Here is an 18,032-nt window from a genome sequence, read left to right on the forward strand (position 1 = left end):
GTGTACAGTTTTGGTTTCCTTACCTAAGGAAGGGTATATATGCCATAGAGGGAGTGCAACGAAGGTTCACCAGACTGATTCCTGGAATGGCAGGATTGTCCTATGAGGAGAGATTGTGGAGACTGGGCCTGTATTCGCTAGAGTTTCAAAGAATGAGAGGTGATCTCATTGAAACTTACAAAATACTTGCAGGGCTCCACAGGGTAGATGTGGATAAGATGTTTCCCCTGGCTGGAGGGATCTAGGGCCGGGGGACAGTCTCAGAATAAGGGGAAGGCCATTGAAGATTGAGATGAGGAGGAATTTCTCCACTTGGAGGGTGGTGAATCTTCGAAATTCTCTATCCCAGAGGGTTGTGGAATATCAGTCATTGAGAATGTTTGGGACAAAGATCGATAGATTTCTAGATACTAATGACATAGAGGTATGTGGGGATAGTGCGGGAAGATGGTGTTGAGGGAGAAGATCAGGCATGATCTCATTGAATTGTGGAAAAGGCTTGATGGGCTGAATGGCCTAATGCTCCTCTTTCCTATGAAAGATAGGTAAAAGCAAGTCCTTTTTTTATTCCTTTCCTACCTTAGTTCCATTTTTTCCCTTCCTTTATTAGAGTGTCTGAGATCATTCCTTCCCCTGGTATTGGAATGACAGAGAGTTCCTCTTTTAATCGCTGAGGCACACAATGCACAGTCAGAGGAAAAGTTTCTGAAGGAGCCATTTGAGAAATGTTCACTCACTTCCTCCTGAAAGGAGGAGTCGGCAAAAATTAAACAAGACAGGCACAATTATTTCAGTCCACATCCACATTTAGCTCAGTTATTTTTCGGGAACTTTCGAAGCAAAAAAATACGGGTGGAGACTCAATGTGTGTGAATATAAACTGTTCCAAACTTGTGAATCTGCTTCATTTGCTAATAGAGAGACTCACAGGCACTGGAATGGAGAGACCATCTGGAATCTCACTGTGAGGATCCGCTGATTTATATCGAGAATAATACAGCTCCCGTTACACTGCCCCCATCAAACACTCCCAGGACAGGTACAGCATGGGGTTAGATACAGAGTAAATCTCCCTCTACACTGTCCCCATCAAACACTCACAGGACAGGTACAGCATGGGGTTAGATACAGAGTAAAGCTCCTTCTACACTGTCCCCATCAAACACTCACAGGACAGGTACAGCACGGGGTTAGATACAGAGTAAAGCTCCCTCTACACTGTCCCCATCAAACACTCACAGGACAGGTACAGCACGGGGTTAGATACAGAGTAAAGCTCCCTCTACACTGTCTCCATCAAACACTCCCAGGTCAAGTACAGCACGGGGTTAGATACAGAGCAAAACTCCGTCTACATTGTCCGCATCAAACACTCCCAGGACAGGTACAGCACGGGGTTAGATACAGAGTAAAGCTCCCTCTACACTTTCGCCATCAAACACTCCCAGGGCAGGTACAGCATGGGGTTAGATACAGAGTAAATCTTCTTCTATACTGTCCCCATCAAACACTTCCGGGATAGGAACAGCACGGGGTTAGATACGGAGTAAAGCTCCCTCTACACTGTCCCCATCAAACACTCCAAGGACAGGTACAGCACGGGGTTAGATACAGAGTAAAACTCACTGTACACGGTCCCTTCCCCTTCCATGAGGGATTGACTCAACATGATAAGGCCATTTTCTTGAATAGTTCTGGGAGGTTTTCCCCTTATTAAACTGACCAATTAGCACCTTTGGGCTCTTTGCAAGCTCTGACCAGGCCCTGCGGTTTGGACTCAATGATTGTGAGTGTTGGTGTCTGCTGCTCTCTGGTGGTCTGTCTGGGAATGGCTCCATCTCCCTTTTCACTCGCTCTCTCTTTCCAATGTGTGAAATGGGTTGACATCTTTCCCTGTCTTTGCTGTGAAACACACTCTTACAAAGGAGCTCAAGTTAACTCGAAGAAAAAACCTGAAGACAATCACCATTTTCACTTTGAAAATGGAATATGAACCCCTCCCCACCAAAAGGAGGATCCATCACAGAGAGCAAAGAAAATATTGAACCAACCACATGAGATATGTGAGCGAATACCAAAAGTTTGGTCACAGAGATAGGTTTTCAGGGGCATCTTGCAGGAAAAAGCGAGTAAGAGAGGCAGAGGGATACAATGAAGGCACGCCCACTAATGGTGCTGTGATGAAAATTGAGGATGCTCAAAGTGCCAGACTTGAAAGAGAAGATCTTTCAAAGGTGTTTAGAGCTGAAAGAGATTCCAGAGATAGGGAGAGCCTGGAAGGATTTCCAAACCAAGGTAAGTGGTGCAACGGGAGACAATATCAGAGTAATGATCAGCCCCGGAGAGCTGATAGAAGATCAGAGACCAGCAGTTCTTGTGCTGTGCAGTGTCACAGGGGCGGCCATGGCTGGTGGCCCAGGATCACAAGCAGACCACTGCTGAGTTACGGAGAGAGGCTTCATGGGGTGGGGATTGTGATGAAGGGGGTGTAGGGGGAGGTAGGCAGCAAGGGCAGAGGAGTGGCTCTCAGCGCAACCCCTTCCCGAGGCTGGGTCCCTCAATCAGGCATTTACCTCCCCCCCCCAACAGCTTTCCCCACCAGAGGCAACAAGCAGCCCACATAGTTTTACTTATTGTGCAGGCCACAAGGCGACAGGTCACCCAAAGCTGGGTTAATACCAGCGGGGATGGGCTGAGGTCCTCAGCTGCTCAATAACTGTCCACTTAAGGGCCTCAGTTGGCATCTTAATCGTGGTGGAGGCAGAAGGCAGTGGGGCGTTCACCTGCCACCCCCAGGCACACCACTGGAGAGGGCAGGAGATTCTGCCCACTGTGCAGTTTTGTCTCCACATTTAAGAAAGGATATTCTTGCGTTGGAGGTGGTACAGCGAAGGTTCACTAAACTGGCCCCTGGGATGAGAGGGTTGTTCTATGATGAGAGGCTGTAGAAATGGGGCTTATATTCTCTGAAGTTTTGAAGAATGAGAGGCGATCTCTATTCTGAAGGGGCTTTAATGGGGTATTTGCTGAGAGATTGTTTCTGCTGGTCGGGGAATCTAAAACACGGAGGCACAGTCTCAGGATTACGGGCCAATCATTTAGGACTGAGATGAGGAGAAATTACTTCAATCAAAGGCTGGTGAATCTTTGGAATTCTCTACCCCAGAGAGTTGTGGATGCCCCATTGTTGAATACATTTAGGGATAAACAGATTTTTGGTGCTTCAGGGAATTAAGGGACTTGGGGAGTGGGAGGGAAAGTGGAGTGAAGCCCATGATCAGCCATGATGGTATTGAATGGCAGTGCAGGATCGATGCGCCGAGTGGTCTGCTCCTGCTCCTAGTTTTTATAACAGAGAGACCAGAGCAAAATCCTGCAAATGCTGGAAATCTGAAACAAAAACAGAAAATGCTGGGAAAACTCAGCAGGTCTGACACCATCTGTGGAGAGAGAGTTAATGGACTAGGCTATATGGTGAGTATGGGCTCCCGTGCTCCAGTGTAAATGTTGGGGTCAAGCCCGCTTCTGCCTGGCTGGTTCACCCCAGTTTAATTTTTGGCGGATGGGCTTTTAATTATTATGAGGTGAGACATCTGCTCATCTCCAGAAGGATGTCCCACCTCACAGAACTGCTGGCTAATCAGAAGCTGGCAGCTCTGTAGGAGAAGCAGCGACATTCGGAGTGGTGGCCAAGGCTGGTACTGCAGGAAGGCCGGGATGAAGAGGGAATGATGGGTTCCCTGGCTAAGTCCTGAATATTGCCAGGATGACTGTGAGGGGCTGTTGGACAGGAAAGGGGGAAGGGGGATTCCTCTGATTGGCACCAGGGGCCCAAAAGCAGCTACCCACCCCCTTAAAGTGACCGCTAGCCCGCAAGGTCAAACTGGGCAGGCTGCACGTTGGGCAGCAGGCTCTCTCGTCACCCATTAAATCAGGGATTAATTGCCCACTTAACAGCTTGACTGAGCCATGGGCAGGCTTCCCACCTAATGCCACCCCACTGCTCGTAAAATCATGGCAGGGTGGGGGCAGGCAGACACCAATGGCCTGCTTTCCTGCTTCCCTGCGCACAGGTGGCACATAGAATCTAGGCTGACATTTCAGTTCTGTGATCGTCCATCAAAACAGGAATAGATTTGAAATGTGACCGGTTTTAAACAAGTGGAAAAGGCAGGAGAGGAGGAAGGACACAAAGGCAGGGTGGGTGACAGGATGGAAGGCTGGAGAGATTGAATGATTGAAGAGTTAATGGGGCAGGGCTAAAGGGAGTGGGGGTGCAGCAGACCATGGGGGAATTTTCCAGTCCCCAGGGAGTTTGGGGGTGGACAGTGCAGCGCCAACTGAAAAGCCAGTTTCCCATTGGTGGAAAATGACAGCGGGATCTTCCGCTCCCGGTCCCCATGTCGAGTTCGGTGTGAATCACCCCCACCTGGTCCATCTTGGACTATTCCCTTCCCTTCCTCAGCTTCCCTGTCTCCATTCCTGGAGCTAGGGTATCAACTAATATTCACTGTAAGCCCACTGACTCCCACAGCCACCTCGACTGCACCTGTGTGTTTCTGACTCCTTTATGCAAACACAGAGATTGGTAAATTATCAATGAATTCAGTGTTTTAGAAGACTCCAATGTATATTATTTATACACACATTACAGGACAGCTCAACAAACAGGTATGTCAGCAACACTGCAACTCTTACATTCCTAACTGGCTGTTGCTCTCATGCTGCTTTATACCCCGGCTCCCTGATCATTTACATATTCTCTTAAAGAGATATCACCGCATACACTTCTGGTACCAGCACAGACCGGGTCATTACCATCTCAGACCGGGCGGGTACCAGCACAGACCAGGCGGGTACCAGCACAGACCAGGCGGGTACCAGCACAGACTGAGCCAGTACCAGCACAGACTGAGCCAGTACCAGCACAGACTGAGCCAGTACCAGCACAGACCAGGCGGGTACCAGCACAGACCGGACGGGTACCAGCACAGACTGAGCCAGTACCAGCACAGACCGGGCGGGTACCAGCACAGACCGGGCGGGTACCAGCACAGACTGAGCCAGTACCAGCACAGACCGGGCGGGTACCAGCACAGACTGAGCCAGTACCAGCACAGACCGGGCGGGTACCAGCACAGACTGAGCCAGTACCAGCACAGACCAGGCCAGTACCAGCACAGACCAGGCGGGTACCAGCACAGACTGAGCCAGTACCAGCACAGACCAGGCGGGTACCAGCACAGACTGAGCCAGTACCAGCATAGACTGAGCCAGTACCAGCACAGACTGAGCGGGTACCAGCACAGACCGGGCGGGTACCAGCACAGACCGGGCGGGTACCAGCACAGACTGAGCCAGTACCAGCACAGACCAGGCCAGTACCAGCACAGACCGGGCGGGTACCAGCACAGACTGAGCCAGTACCAGCACAGACCGGGTGGGTACCAGCACAGACTGAGCCAGTACCAGCACAGACCGGGCGGGTACCAGCACAGACTGAGCCAGTACCAGCACAGACTGAGCCAGTACCAGCACAGACTGAGCGGGTACCAGCACAGACCGGGCGGGTACCAGCACAGACCAGGCGGGTACCAGCACAGACCAGGCGGGTACCAGCACAGACTGAGCCAGTACCAGCACAGACTGAGCCAGTACCAGCACAGACCGGGCGGGTACCAGCACAGACTGAGCCAGTACCAGCACAGACCGGGCGGGTACCAGCACAGACTGAGCCAGTACCAGCACAGACCGGGCGGGTGCGTGCCCGGCCCAAACGGGAATAAAATAGTGAGCGATACGCAGGTTAATGTCACAATGTCATCGCACACTCACGCGGTATTTCATTCAGAGGGTGCGTGCAGGTGCCGGAGTGGCACCATCATTAGTTAACAGGCCACTTAAGGCCCCTAACAGTCCAATTATCTGAGATATTTTCTTACCTGTGCAATTTTCCGTTCGTCACACGGGTAAAACGGGCAGGCGGCCAGCCGACGTTTTCACACACCTCATCCAAGGGCAGGTTGAAAAGGGTCAGCAGCATTGCCAGTGTGGGCAGTGAGCAGTTTTGGAGATAGTTTGCAGCTGGTTGCTTACTGGTATTTGGCAGCTTCATCTCTGTCTGGGGCTTCATTCTTAGCATTTCCAGGTTTCAAATCAGGCTCATTGATGTCTGCCAGGCCCCCAGAGGATTCAGACCATGTGGACCCTTCCAGGTATCAGACAGTCTTCCCTTACCCTGGTAATGGGGATTGTGCTCTCTGCTGGAGGCACCTCCTCTGAGGAGGAAGAGAGGGGCAGGAGGGAGAGGAGGCCAGGTGTCCCAATGCAGCTTTCAGGGGAGGGAACTATTGGAGGAGAAACGCAGGCACAAGGGGGGGCAGGGCCAGCAGGTAGTCCAAGGCAGAAGGGGCCACAGAAGATGCCACTATCCTGCTGCCAGGGTTTATGGGCTGCGATGCAGCTACCTCAATATATCCGACATGCAGTGCCGAAAGTGGCTCTGACTCTCAGGGGAGACAGTGACCTCAGTCTGTCGGATGACTGGGCCTGAGATCAGCTCCGACTGTATGGGTGGACACCCAATGCCAGTGGCCCTGAAGGTCACAGTGGTCCTCAACTTTTATGCCTCCGGCTCTTTCCAGGGGTCAGTGGGGGATCTGTGTAGAGTCTCCCAATCAGCTGTCCACAGTTGCATCAAACTGGTGACAGAAGCTCTGTTCAGGCGGGTCCTGATCTTTATTCTTTACCGTATGGACGAGGCCAGCCAGGCTGAGTGAGCCAGAGGCTTCGTGGCCATTGCTGGCTTCCCCCGTGTCCAGGGTGCAATAGACTGCACACACGTGGCCATCAAGGTGCCAGTAGGTGAGACTGGTGGCTTCGTCAACAGGAAGGGCTTCCACTCCATGAACGTGCAGATAGTGTGTGAACACAGGATGCTGATTCTACAAATCTGTGCAAGGTACCCAGGCAGCTCCCACGATGCCCACATCCTCAGACACTTCCAGGTACCGGGGCACTTCAGTGCTCCAGCCCGGCTGGATGGTTGGCTCTTGGGTGACAAAGGTTATCTGTTGAACAGGTGGCTCATGATGCCTCTCTGCCAGTCAGGAAGAGAGGCAGAGCAGCGTTATAATAAGAATCATCCCTCCACATAAGGGAGTGATAGAGAGGACCATCTCATTTCAGAAAAAGTGCTTGTGATTCCCGGACCATTCAGGTGGAGCACCACAATATCCCCCAGAGTGTGTGTCACTGAGAGTGGTTACATGCTGCACTCTCCAAAATCTGGCACTGGCAAGGGGGAGGACCCACTGGAGGAAAAGGATCCTGACACAGCTTCACAGACAACAGATGATAAGTCCAGTAGTGAATCAGAAGAGGAGCATGGTGAGGAGAACACTGAGGGTGTGGAGCCAGACCTTAGTAACCTCTAGGGAGGCAGGGACACCTTGATCCTTCTATAGTCAAAAAGAAAAGGGAAACATTCATAAGGGCTAGAAGGCTGGGAACAGATGAAGCCCATAGAGAATATAAAGAAAGTAGGAATAAACTTAAGCAAGGAGTCAGGAGGGCTAAAAGGGATCATGAAAAGTCATTGGCAACCAGGATTAAGGAAAATCCCAAGGCCGTTTACGCAAATGTAAAAAGCAAGAGGGTAGCCAGGGAAAAGGTAGGCCCACTCAGGGACAGAGGTGGGAATCTGTGTGTGGAGCCAGAAGAAATGAGAGAGATACTAAATGAGTATTTCCCATCAGTATTCGTCAAAGAGAAGGACTTAGCAGTCGATTTGTCTAGTGAAGAGTGTGTAGAAAGCCTGGATCATGTTGAGATCAAAAAAGGGGAGGCGTTAGGCGCTTGAAGAATATTAAGGTGGATAAGTCCCCAGGGCCAGATAGGATCTACCCCAGAGTACTGAGAGAGGTCAGGGAGGAGATTGCTGGGGCCTGGACAGAAATCATTGTATCCTCACTGGCTACAGGTGAGGTCCCAGAGGACTGGAGAATGGCCAATGTTGTTCCATTATTTAAGAAGGATAGCAGGGATAATCCAGGAAATTACAGGCCGGTGAGCCTTGCGTCAGTGGTAGGGAAATTATTGGGGAAGATTCTTCATGACATAATTTACTACCATTTGGAAGCAAATGGGTGTATTAATGAGAGACAGCATGATTTTGTGAAGGGGAGGTCGTGACTCACTAACTTGATCAGGAAGTGACAAAGATGATCGACGATGGAAGGGCAGTGGATGTTATCTACATGGATTTCAGTAAGGCCTTTGACGAGATCCCTCATGGCAAACTGGTACAGAAGGTAAAGTCGCATGGGATCAGAGGTGAGCTGGCAAGATGGATACAGAATTGGCTTGGTCGTAGAAGACAGAGGGTAGCAGTGGAAGGGTGCTTTTCTGAATGGAGAGCTGTGACTAGTGGTGTTCCGCAGGGATCAGTGCTGGGACCTTTGCTGTTTGTAGTATACGGAAATGATTTGGGGGAAAATGTAACTGGGCTAATTAGTAAGTTTGCAGATGACACTAAGTTTGGAGGAGTTGCAGATAGTGAAGAGGATTGTCAAAGGATACAACAGGATATAGATCGGTTGGAGACTTGGGCGGAGAAATGGCAGATGGAGTTTAATCCAGAAAAATGCGAGGTAATGTATTTTGGAAGGTCTAATAGAGGTAGGAATTATACAGTAAATGGCAGAACCCTTAAGTGCATTGATGGGCAGAGGGATCTGGGTGTACAGGTCCACAGGTCACTGAAAGTGGCAACACAAGTGGATAAGGTAGTCAGGAAGGCATATGGTATGCTTGCGTTCATCGGCAGAAGTACTGAGTATAAAAGCTGGGAAGTCATGCTGCAGCTGTATAGAACCTTGGTTTGGCCACACTTGGAATATTGCATGCAATTCTGGTCGCCACATTACCAGAAGGATATGGAGACGTTGGAGAGTGTGCAGAGGAGGTTTACCAGGATGCTGCCTGGTCTGGAGGTTATTAGCTATGAGGAGAGGTTGGAGAAACTCGGATTGTTCTCACTAGAGTGACAGAGATTGAGGGGTGACTTGATTAGAAGTTTACAAAATTATGAGCAGCATGGACAGAGTAGATAGTCAGAAGCTTTTTCCCAGGGTGGAAGAGTCAATTATTAGGTGACATAGATTTAAGGTGATAGGAAAAAACTTTAGAGGAGATATGCGGGGCAAGTTTTTTACGCAGAGGGTAGTGAGTGTTTGGAATTCGCTGCCAGAGGAGGTGGTGAAAGCAGGTACGATAGTGGTGTTTAAGAGGCAGCTTGACAAATACATGAATAGGATGGGAATAGAGAGATATGGACCCCGGAAGTGCAAAATGTTTTAGTTTGACAGGCAATATGATCAGCGCAGGCTTGGAGGGCTGAAGGGCTGGTTCCTGTGTTGTTCTTTTCTTTGTTCTTTGATCCAAAGTTCCTTCAACTAGGCTGCCAAAGATCATCTTCAACCTCATGCCAGGGCTGTTGCCTCCAACTCAAATGCCTGAAAGGACCCTTTCATTTGAACCCAAAAAACACTTTTGTGGCTCTGAACTTTATTGTACAGGCACTATGTCCAGCATTACATACTGGCGTCCCCCACACCAATGAAATAAAAAGGTGAAGCATACTCAGTCCGTGATGAAAAAAGCAAATTTGATTACATTTTGAAAATTCCAAACCTGTTAGATAAACGTCTCTGATCTTCATTCCCAGACCAGTATAGACAAAATAAACATAAGTAAACAGAAAATCACCCGTGACCTATCCCTCTTGTGCTCATGGTGCCTTTAAGCTATGTTTGTGACTGCTATGTCTAGGTGCACCCCCCCCCCACCCCCCACCCCTCACTGGCACCGGCATCTGAGGCAGCCTGCTGGTTGTGCTGTCCTGTTGGCCTCGATGACCTTGGTGGTCGTCCTCTGGCCCGTGGACCCTATGCTGGCCCCACCTGGGTGGGAGTGGCCAGTGCCACAGCTGGCATCGCCCCAGTCATAGCAGCCTCATCGGATGCCACGGTCACTGGCAGAGGGGTGGAGGAGCTGCTGCTGTCATCCAGAGTGCCCTGAGAGGAGCCCACAGAGACGACAAGCAGCTCGTGCGCCAATGTGAGGTCGCTCTGGACCTCCCTGCACACCATTGATGGATGGGCACCGAGCTGGGATACTGGGTGTCTCATCCATCTCACACACGGACACTGACCACCTGAGGTCAGTACTTGTGTGAGGGCTTGCAGGTCTGCGTGCCTCACTCTGTTCCTGGAGCTGCCTCTCTATGAGTGTCGACACTCCATGGAGGAGGCATTGCGCTCGGCCATGAAGGTCAACGCAGTGCTCACACTCCACATGGACTTCTCCATCATGGAGACCATGGTACGCATATCCTTTGGATCTCTGCCGGATCCTCCCACACACCCCGCCTAATGGATGCCTCCAGAGGCCCATCATCAGCCTTCAACTGAGCATCGTCCTGGTCTCCAGCAGCCTTCTGACTGCCGGTGCCCTAGGCACTCACTGCCTCCACCTGCTCCTCAAGTGAGTGTGAAGTGCCCTCACCAATGTGCACCGAGATACTAGCCGCTGAACTAATTCCCACTGAGGTGCTGGTATCTGTGCTGGTGCCTGCTTCAGAGAGTGGAGGTGGGAAGCTCCAAGGTCCTCCAGCGTCAGGGGTGGCCCTTCAGAGTCCAGGGAGAAAACACCTGCTGGTGAACCTAAAAGGGAGAAGAAGGACATGTCATTAGTTAAAGTCATCACACTGTCACTGTGCAAGCCAGGCACCCTGGTGAGACAATGGAGATCTGCATCATGGTGCCCTGGTCTTTCAATGATCAATGGGGACTCCAGGTTTGAGGCTCCCATCAATGAAGAGACTATACTAGGATTGTTGCACAAGCTGAAAGTTCACCTCAGTGCACTGCACTCTTACCTTTGTCTGACACCCCAGCCTCACCATGGCCAGTTGCATGGGGAGTGTGTCGGCTCTCGAGATCTAGGGCTTGAACCAGGAAAGCAGCAGGGGGTTGGGCTATCCTCCACCTGTATATAGCCTCTCGGCTTGGTTTTGGCTCGTCTTTTCCTGAAACAACAGAGGAACATTGATTAGTCCACTCTGTACCAGCAGCTCCATTGCAGCCTGGCCAACCCCAGCTGAGGAACATCTGGGAGGGCACATCCGGGTTATGGCCCTTGCGCCACAAGACACTCAGTCCAAGCAGCCAAGGCTCAGCCCCTGGCCAGCGCTGGCATGATGGACACTTGGCACTCACTCTAACGCCTTTTAACTCCACAAGGGACGGCCAGAGCTTAGCACATCTGCACAGTGACCCATGCCAACATGGTACTCACCCTTCCCAAATGCAACAGTGTGTGGAAGCACTTCTGGCATTGCACCCAGATATGCCACATCATGTCACTGCCACTGACCAGTGCTGCCGCCTCCTCCTGTGCCCTCGTGGTAAGGTGTGGTGGCCTCCTCCTCACATCTCTGGGGACAAGGGTGTCCCACCATGCCTGGCAGATGAGGACAAAACCCAGCTCAGTGTGGGTCAGTCAAAGCATGTGTCAGACAGTGTGTGTCAATCAATGCATGTGTCAGTCAGTGTGTGTGTTACTCAGTTGTGTGCCAGCTGGTGAAACTTTCAGTCAGTGTGTGTCAGCCAGTGTGTGCTTCAATCAGTGAGTGTTTCAGTCAGTGTGTGTGTCAGTCAGTGCGTGCTTCAATCAGTGAGTGTTTCAGTCAGTGTGTATTTCAGTCAGTGTGTGTTTCATGCAGTGTGTGTTTCATGCAGTGTGTGTGTGTGTCAGTCAGTGTGCTGTGTCAGTGTGTGTTTCAGTCAGTGTGTGTGTTTCAGTCAGTGTGTGTGTCAATCAGTGCATGTGTCAATCAGTGTGCTTCAGTCAAAGTGTGTGTCAGTCAGTGAGTGTGTTTCAGTTAGTGTGTGTCAGCTAGTGTATGTTTCATGCAGTGTGTGTTTTAGTCACTGTGTGTGTTGGTCAGTGTGTGTTTCGGTCAGTGTGTGTGTCAGTTAGTGTGTGTTTTAGTCAGAGTGTGTTTCAGACAGGGTGCATGTGTGTGTCAGTCAGTGTGTGTCAGACAGTGTGTGTGTCAGTCAGTGTGTGTGTGTGTCAGTCAGTGTGTGTTTCAGTAAGCGTGTTTCAGTAAGTGTGTGTGTATGTGAGTGTGTGTATGTCAGTCAGTGTGTGTGTCAAAGTTATTGTGTGTGTCAGTCAGTGTGTGTGTGTGTCAGTCTGTGTTTCAGTCAGTGTGTGTGTGTCAGTCAGTGTGTGTTTCAACCAGTGTGTCAGTTAGTGTGTGTTTCAGTGAGTGTGTGTGTCAGTCTGTGTTTCAGTCAGTGTGTGTGTGTGTCAGTCAGTATGTGTTTCAGTCAGCGTGTGTCAGTCAGTGTGTGTTTCAGATAGTGTATGTGTCAGTAACTGTGTGTTCCAGTCAGTGTATGTGTCAGTCAGTGTGAGTTACAGTTAGTGTGTGTGTTTCAGACAGTGTGTGTGTCAGCATTTGTGTCACTCAGTGTGTGTTTTAGTGTGTGTGTGTGTGTCAGTCAGTGTGTGTGTTTCATGTCAGTGTGTGTTTCACTCAGTGTGTGTTTCACTCAGTGTGTGTTTCACTCAGTCTGCGTGTGTCAGTCAGTGTGTATTTCAGTTTGTGTGCTTCAGTCAGTGTGTGTTTCAGTAAGTGTATGTGTCGCTTAGTGTGTGTTTCAGTGTGTGTGTGTGTCCGTCAGTGCATGTATAAATCAGTGTGCTTCAGGAAGAGTATGTTTCACTCAGGGTGCATGTCAGTCAGTGTGTGTATCAGTCAGTGAGTATATAAATCAGTGCGGTTGTCAGGCAGTGCATGTGTCACTCAGTTGTGTGTCAGCCGGTGTATGTTTCAGTCAGTGCATGTGTCTGTCAGTGTGTGTTTCAGACATTGCATGTGTCAGTCAGAGTGATTCAGTCAGTGTGTTTGTCAGACAGTGTGTGTTTCAGTCAGTGTGTATTCCAGTCAGTGTGTGTTTCAGTCAGTGTGTGCCAGTCAATGTGTGTTTCAGTCAGCATGTGTCAGTCAGTGTGTGTCAGTCAGAGCATGTCAGTCAGTGAGTATATCAATTAGTGCGTATGTCAGTCAGTGTGTGCATCATTCAGTTGAGTGTCAGCCGGTGCATGTTTCAGTCAGTGTATGTGTTTGTCAGTGTTTGTTTCAGTCAGTGCATGTGTCTGTCAGTGTGTGTTTCAGACATTGCATGTGTCAGTCAGAGTGATTCAGTCAGTGTGTTTGTCAGACAGTGTGTGTTTCAGTCAGTGTGTATTCCAGTCAGTGTGTGTTTCAGTCAGTGTGTGCCAGTCAATGTGTGTTTCAGTCAGCATGTGTCAGTCAGTGTGTGTCAGTCAGAGCATGTCAGTCAGTGAGTATATCAATTAGTGCGTACGTCAGTCAGTGTGTGCATCATTCAGTTGAGTGTCAGCCGGTGCATGTTTCAGTCAGTGTATGTGTTTGTCAGTGTTTGTTTCAGTCAGTGCATGTGTCTGTCAGTGTGTGTTTCAGACATTGCATGTGTCAGTCAGAGTGATTCAGTCAGTGTGTTTGTCAGACAGTGTGTGTTTCAGTCAGTGTGTATTCCAGTCAGTGTGTGTTTCAGTCAGTGTGTGCCAGTCAAGGTGTGTTTCAGTCAGCATGTGTCAGTCAGTGTGTGTCAGTCAGAGCATGTCAGTCAGTGAGTATATCAATTAGTGCGTATGTCACTCAGTGTGTGCATCATTCAGTTGAGTGTCAGCCGGTGCATGTTTCAGTCAGTGTATGTGTTCGTCAGTGTTTGTTTCACTCAGTGCATGTGTCTGTAACATGTTTCAGTCAGTGTGTCTGTCAGTCAGTGTGTGGTTGAGTCAGTGTGTGTGTCAGTCAGTGTGTTTCAGTCTGTGTTTCAGTCAGTGTGTGAGTGTCAGTCAGTGTGAGTTTCAGTCAGTGTATATGTCTGTCTGTGTTCCAGTCAGTGTGTGTGTGTCTCAGTCAGTGAATGTTTCAGTCAGTGTGTGTCACTGTGTGTTACAGTCAGTGTGTGTGTTTCAGTCAGTGTATGTGTTTCGGCCAGTGTGTGTCAGCCAGTGTGTGTTTCTGTCAGTATGTGTAATTCAGTGTGTATAAGTCAGTGAATGTAAGTCAGTTAGTGTGTGTTTCAGTCAGTGTGTGTGTGTGTGTGTGTGTGTGTGTGTGTCAGTCAGTCAGTGTGTGTCATTCAGAGTGTGGTTTAGGCAGTGTATGTGTCAGTTAGTGTGAGTTACAATGAGTGTGTGTGTTTCAGACAGTGTGTGTGTCAGTGTATGAGTCACTCAGTGTGTGTTTGAGTGTGTGTGTCAGTCATTGTGTGTGTTTCATTTCAGTGTGTGTTTCAGTCAGTGAGTGTTTCAGTCAGTGTGTTTCAGTTTGTGTTTCAGTCAGTGTGTGAGTATCAGACAGTGTGAGTTTCAGTCAGTGTGTATGTCAGTCTGTGTTCAATTCAGTGCGTGTGTGTCTCAGTCAGTGTGTGTTTCAGTCAGCGTGTTTGTCAGTCAGTGTGTGTTACAGTCAGTGTGTGTGTTTCAGTCAGTGTATGTGTTTTGGCCAGTGTGTGTGTCAGTCAGTGTGTGTCAGACTGTGATATCAGTCAGTGTGTGTGTCAGTCATTTGTGTTTCCATCCGTGTGTATCTCCATCTGTGTTTGAGTTTCAGTCAGTGTTTGTGTTTCAGTCAGTGTGTGTGTCAGTCAGTGCATGTGTCAATCAGCGTGGTTCAGTCAGTGAGTGTTTTAGTCTGTGTGTGCTTGACTCAGAGTGTGCTTCACTCAGTGTGCATGTCAGTCAGTGTGAGTGTCAGTCAGTGTGTGTTTCAGTCAGTGTGTGTGTGTGTGTGTCAGTGAGTGTGTGTTTCAGTTTGTGTGCTTCAGTCAGTGTGTGTTTCAGTAAGTGTATTTGTCATTCAGTATGTGTTTCAGTCAGTGTATTTGACGCTAACTGTGTGTTTCAGTGTGTGAGTATTTCAGTCAGTGTGTCTGTCAGTCAGTGCTTGTGTTAATCGGTGTGTTTCTGGAAGGGTATGTTTCACTCAGTGTGCGTGTCAGTCAGTGTGTGGTCAGTCAGTGAGTATATCAATCAGTGCGGGTGTCAGTCAGTGCATGTGTCAGTCAGTTGTGTGTCAGCCGGTGTATGTTTCAGTCAGTGCATATGTCTGTCAGTGTGTGTTTCAGACATTGCATGTCAGTGTGATTCAGTCAGTGTGTGTTTCAGTCTGTCAGCATTCCAGTCAGTGTGCATTCCAGTCAGTGTGCGTTTCAGTCAGTGTGTGTTTCAGTCAGTGTGCGTTTCAGTCAGTGTGCATTTCAGTCGGTGTGTGTTTCAGTCAGTGTGTGTTTCATTAAGTGTGTGTTTCATTAAGTGTGTGTCAGTCAGTGTGTGTCAGTCAGTGTGTGTCAGTCAGTGCATGTTAGTCAATGAGTATATCAATTAGTGCATATGTCAGTCATTGTGTGCGTCACTCAGTTGAGTGTCAGTTGGTGCATGTTTCAGTCAGTGTGTGGTTCAGTCAGTGTGTGGTTCAGTCAGTGCGTGGTTCAGTCAGTGTGTGGTTCAGCTTGTGTTTATCAGTCAGTGTGTGTGTCAGTCATTTGTGTTTCCATCCGTGTGTATTTCCATCTGTGTTTGAGTTTCAGTCAGTGTGTGTGTCAGTCAGTGCATGCGTCAATCAGCTTGGTTCAATCAGTGAGTGTTTTAGTTAGAGTGTGTTTCAGTCAGAGTGTGTGTCAGTCAGAGTGTGTTCCAGTCAGTGTATGTTTCAGTCAGTGTGTGCCAGTCAGTGCATGTCAGTCAGTGTGTGTCAGTCAGTGTGTGTCAGTCAGTGTGTGTCAGTCAGTGCATGTCAGTCAGTGAGTATATCAATTAGTGCATATGTCAGACATTGTGTGCGTCACTCAGTTGAGTGTCAGCCGGTGCATGTTTCAGTCAGTGTATGTGTTAGTCAGTGCTTGTGTAAATCGGTGTGTTTCTGGAAGGGTATGTTTCACTCAGTGTGCATGTCAGTCAGTGTGTGTGTCAATGAGTGAGTATATCAATGAGTGCAGTTGTCAGTCAATGCATGTGTCACTCAGTTGTGTGTCAGCCGGTGTATATGTCTGTCAGTGTGTGTTTCAGACATTGCATGTCAGTATGATTCAGTCAGTGTGTGTTTCAGTCAGTGTGTGTTCCAGTCAATGTGTGGTTCAGTCTGTGTGTGTTTCAGTCAGTGTGTGTTTCATTCATTGTGTGTCAGTCTGTGTGTGTCAGTCTGTGTGTGTCAGTCTGTGTGTGTCAGTCAGTGCACATCAGTCAGTGAGTATATCAATTAGTGAGTACGTCAGTCAATGTGTGCGTCACTCAGTTGAGTGTCAGCTGGTGCATGTTTCAGTCAGTGTGGGTCAGTCAGTGTGTGGTTCAGTCAGTGTGTGGTTCAGTTAGTGTGTGGTTCAGCTTGAGTTTATCAGTCAGTGTGTGTGTCAGTCATTTGTGTTTCCATCCGTGTGTATTTCCATCTGTGTTTGAGTTTGAGTCGGTGTTTGTGTTTCAGTCAGTGTGCGTGTCAGTCAGTGCATGTTAGTCAGTGAGTATATCAATTAGTGAGTATGTCAGTCATTGTGTGCGTCACTCAGTTGAGTGTCAGCTGGTGCATGTTTCAGTCAGTGTATGTGTCAGTCAGTGTGAGTTACATTTAGCGTGTGTGTTTCAGACAGTGTGTGTGTCAGTGTATGAGTCACTCAGTGTGTGTTTTAGTGTGTGTGTATGTGTCAGTCATTGTGTGTGTTTCATGTCAGTGTGTGTTTCAGACAGTGATTGTTTCAGTCAGTGTGTGTTTCAGTCAGTGTGAGTGTCAGTGTGAGTGTCAGTCAGTCTGTGTCTCAGTGTGTGTGTGTTTCAGTCAGTGTGTGTTTCAGTCAGTGTGTGTTTCAGTCAGTGTGAGTGTCAGTGTGAGTGTCAGTCAGTCTGTGTCTCAGTGTGTGTGTGTTTCAGTCAGTGTGTGTTTCAGTCAGTGTGTGTTTCAGTCAGTGTGAGTGTCAGTGTGAGTGTCAGTCAGTTTGTGTTTCAGTGTGTTTGTGTTTCAGTCAGTGTGTGTTTCAGTCAGTGTGTGTTTCAGTCAGTGTGTGTTTCATTCAGTGTGTGTCGGTCAGTGTGTCTGTCAGTCAGTGCTTGTGTAAATCGGTGTGTTTCTGGAAGGGTATGTTTCACTCAGTGTGCGTGTCAGTTAGTGTGTGTGTCAGTCAGTGAGTATATCAAACAGTGCGGGTGTCAGTGCATGTGTCAGTCAGTTGTGTGTCAGCCGGTGTATGTTTCAGTCAGTGCATATGTCTGTCAGTGTGTGTTTCAGACATTGCATGTCAGTATGATTCAGTCAGTGTGTGTTTCAGTCAGTGTGTGTTCCAGTCAATGTGTGGTTCAGTCTGTGTGTGTTTCAGTCAGTGTGTGTTTCATTCATTGTGTGTCAGTCTGTGTGTGTCAGTCTGTGTGTGTCAGTCTGTGTGTGTCAGTCAGTGCACATCAGTCAGTGAGTATATCAATTAGTGAGTACGTCAGTCAATGTGTGCGTCACTCAGTTGAGTGTCAGCTGGTGCATGTTTCAGTCAGTGTGGGTCAGTCAGTGTGTGGTTCAGTCAGTGTGTGGTTCAGTTAGTGTGTGGTTCAGCTTGAGTTTATCAGTCAGTGTGTGTGTCAGTCATTTGTGTTTCCATCCGTGTGTATTTCCATCTGTGTTTGAGTTTGAGTCGGTGTTTGTGTTTCAGTCAGTGTGCGTGTCAGTCAGTGCATGTTAGTCAGTGAGTATATCAATTAGTGAGTATGTCAGTCATTGTGTGCGTCACTCAGTTGAGTGTCAGCTGGTGCATGTTTCAGTCAGTGTATGTGTCAGTCAGTGTGAGTTACATTTAGCGTGTGTGTTTCAGACAGTGTGTGTGTCAGTGTATGAGTCACTCAGTGTGTGTTTTAGTGTGTGTGTATGTGTCAGTCATTGTGTGTGTTTCATG

The sequence above is a fragment of the Carcharodon carcharias genome, chromosome 10 (genome assembly GCF_017639515.1).
Source record: "Carcharodon carcharias isolate sCarCar2 chromosome 10, sCarCar2.pri, whole genome shotgun sequence".
Taxonomy (NCBI): Eukaryota; Metazoa; Chordata; class Chondrichthyes; order Lamniformes; family Lamnidae; genus Carcharodon; species Carcharodon carcharias.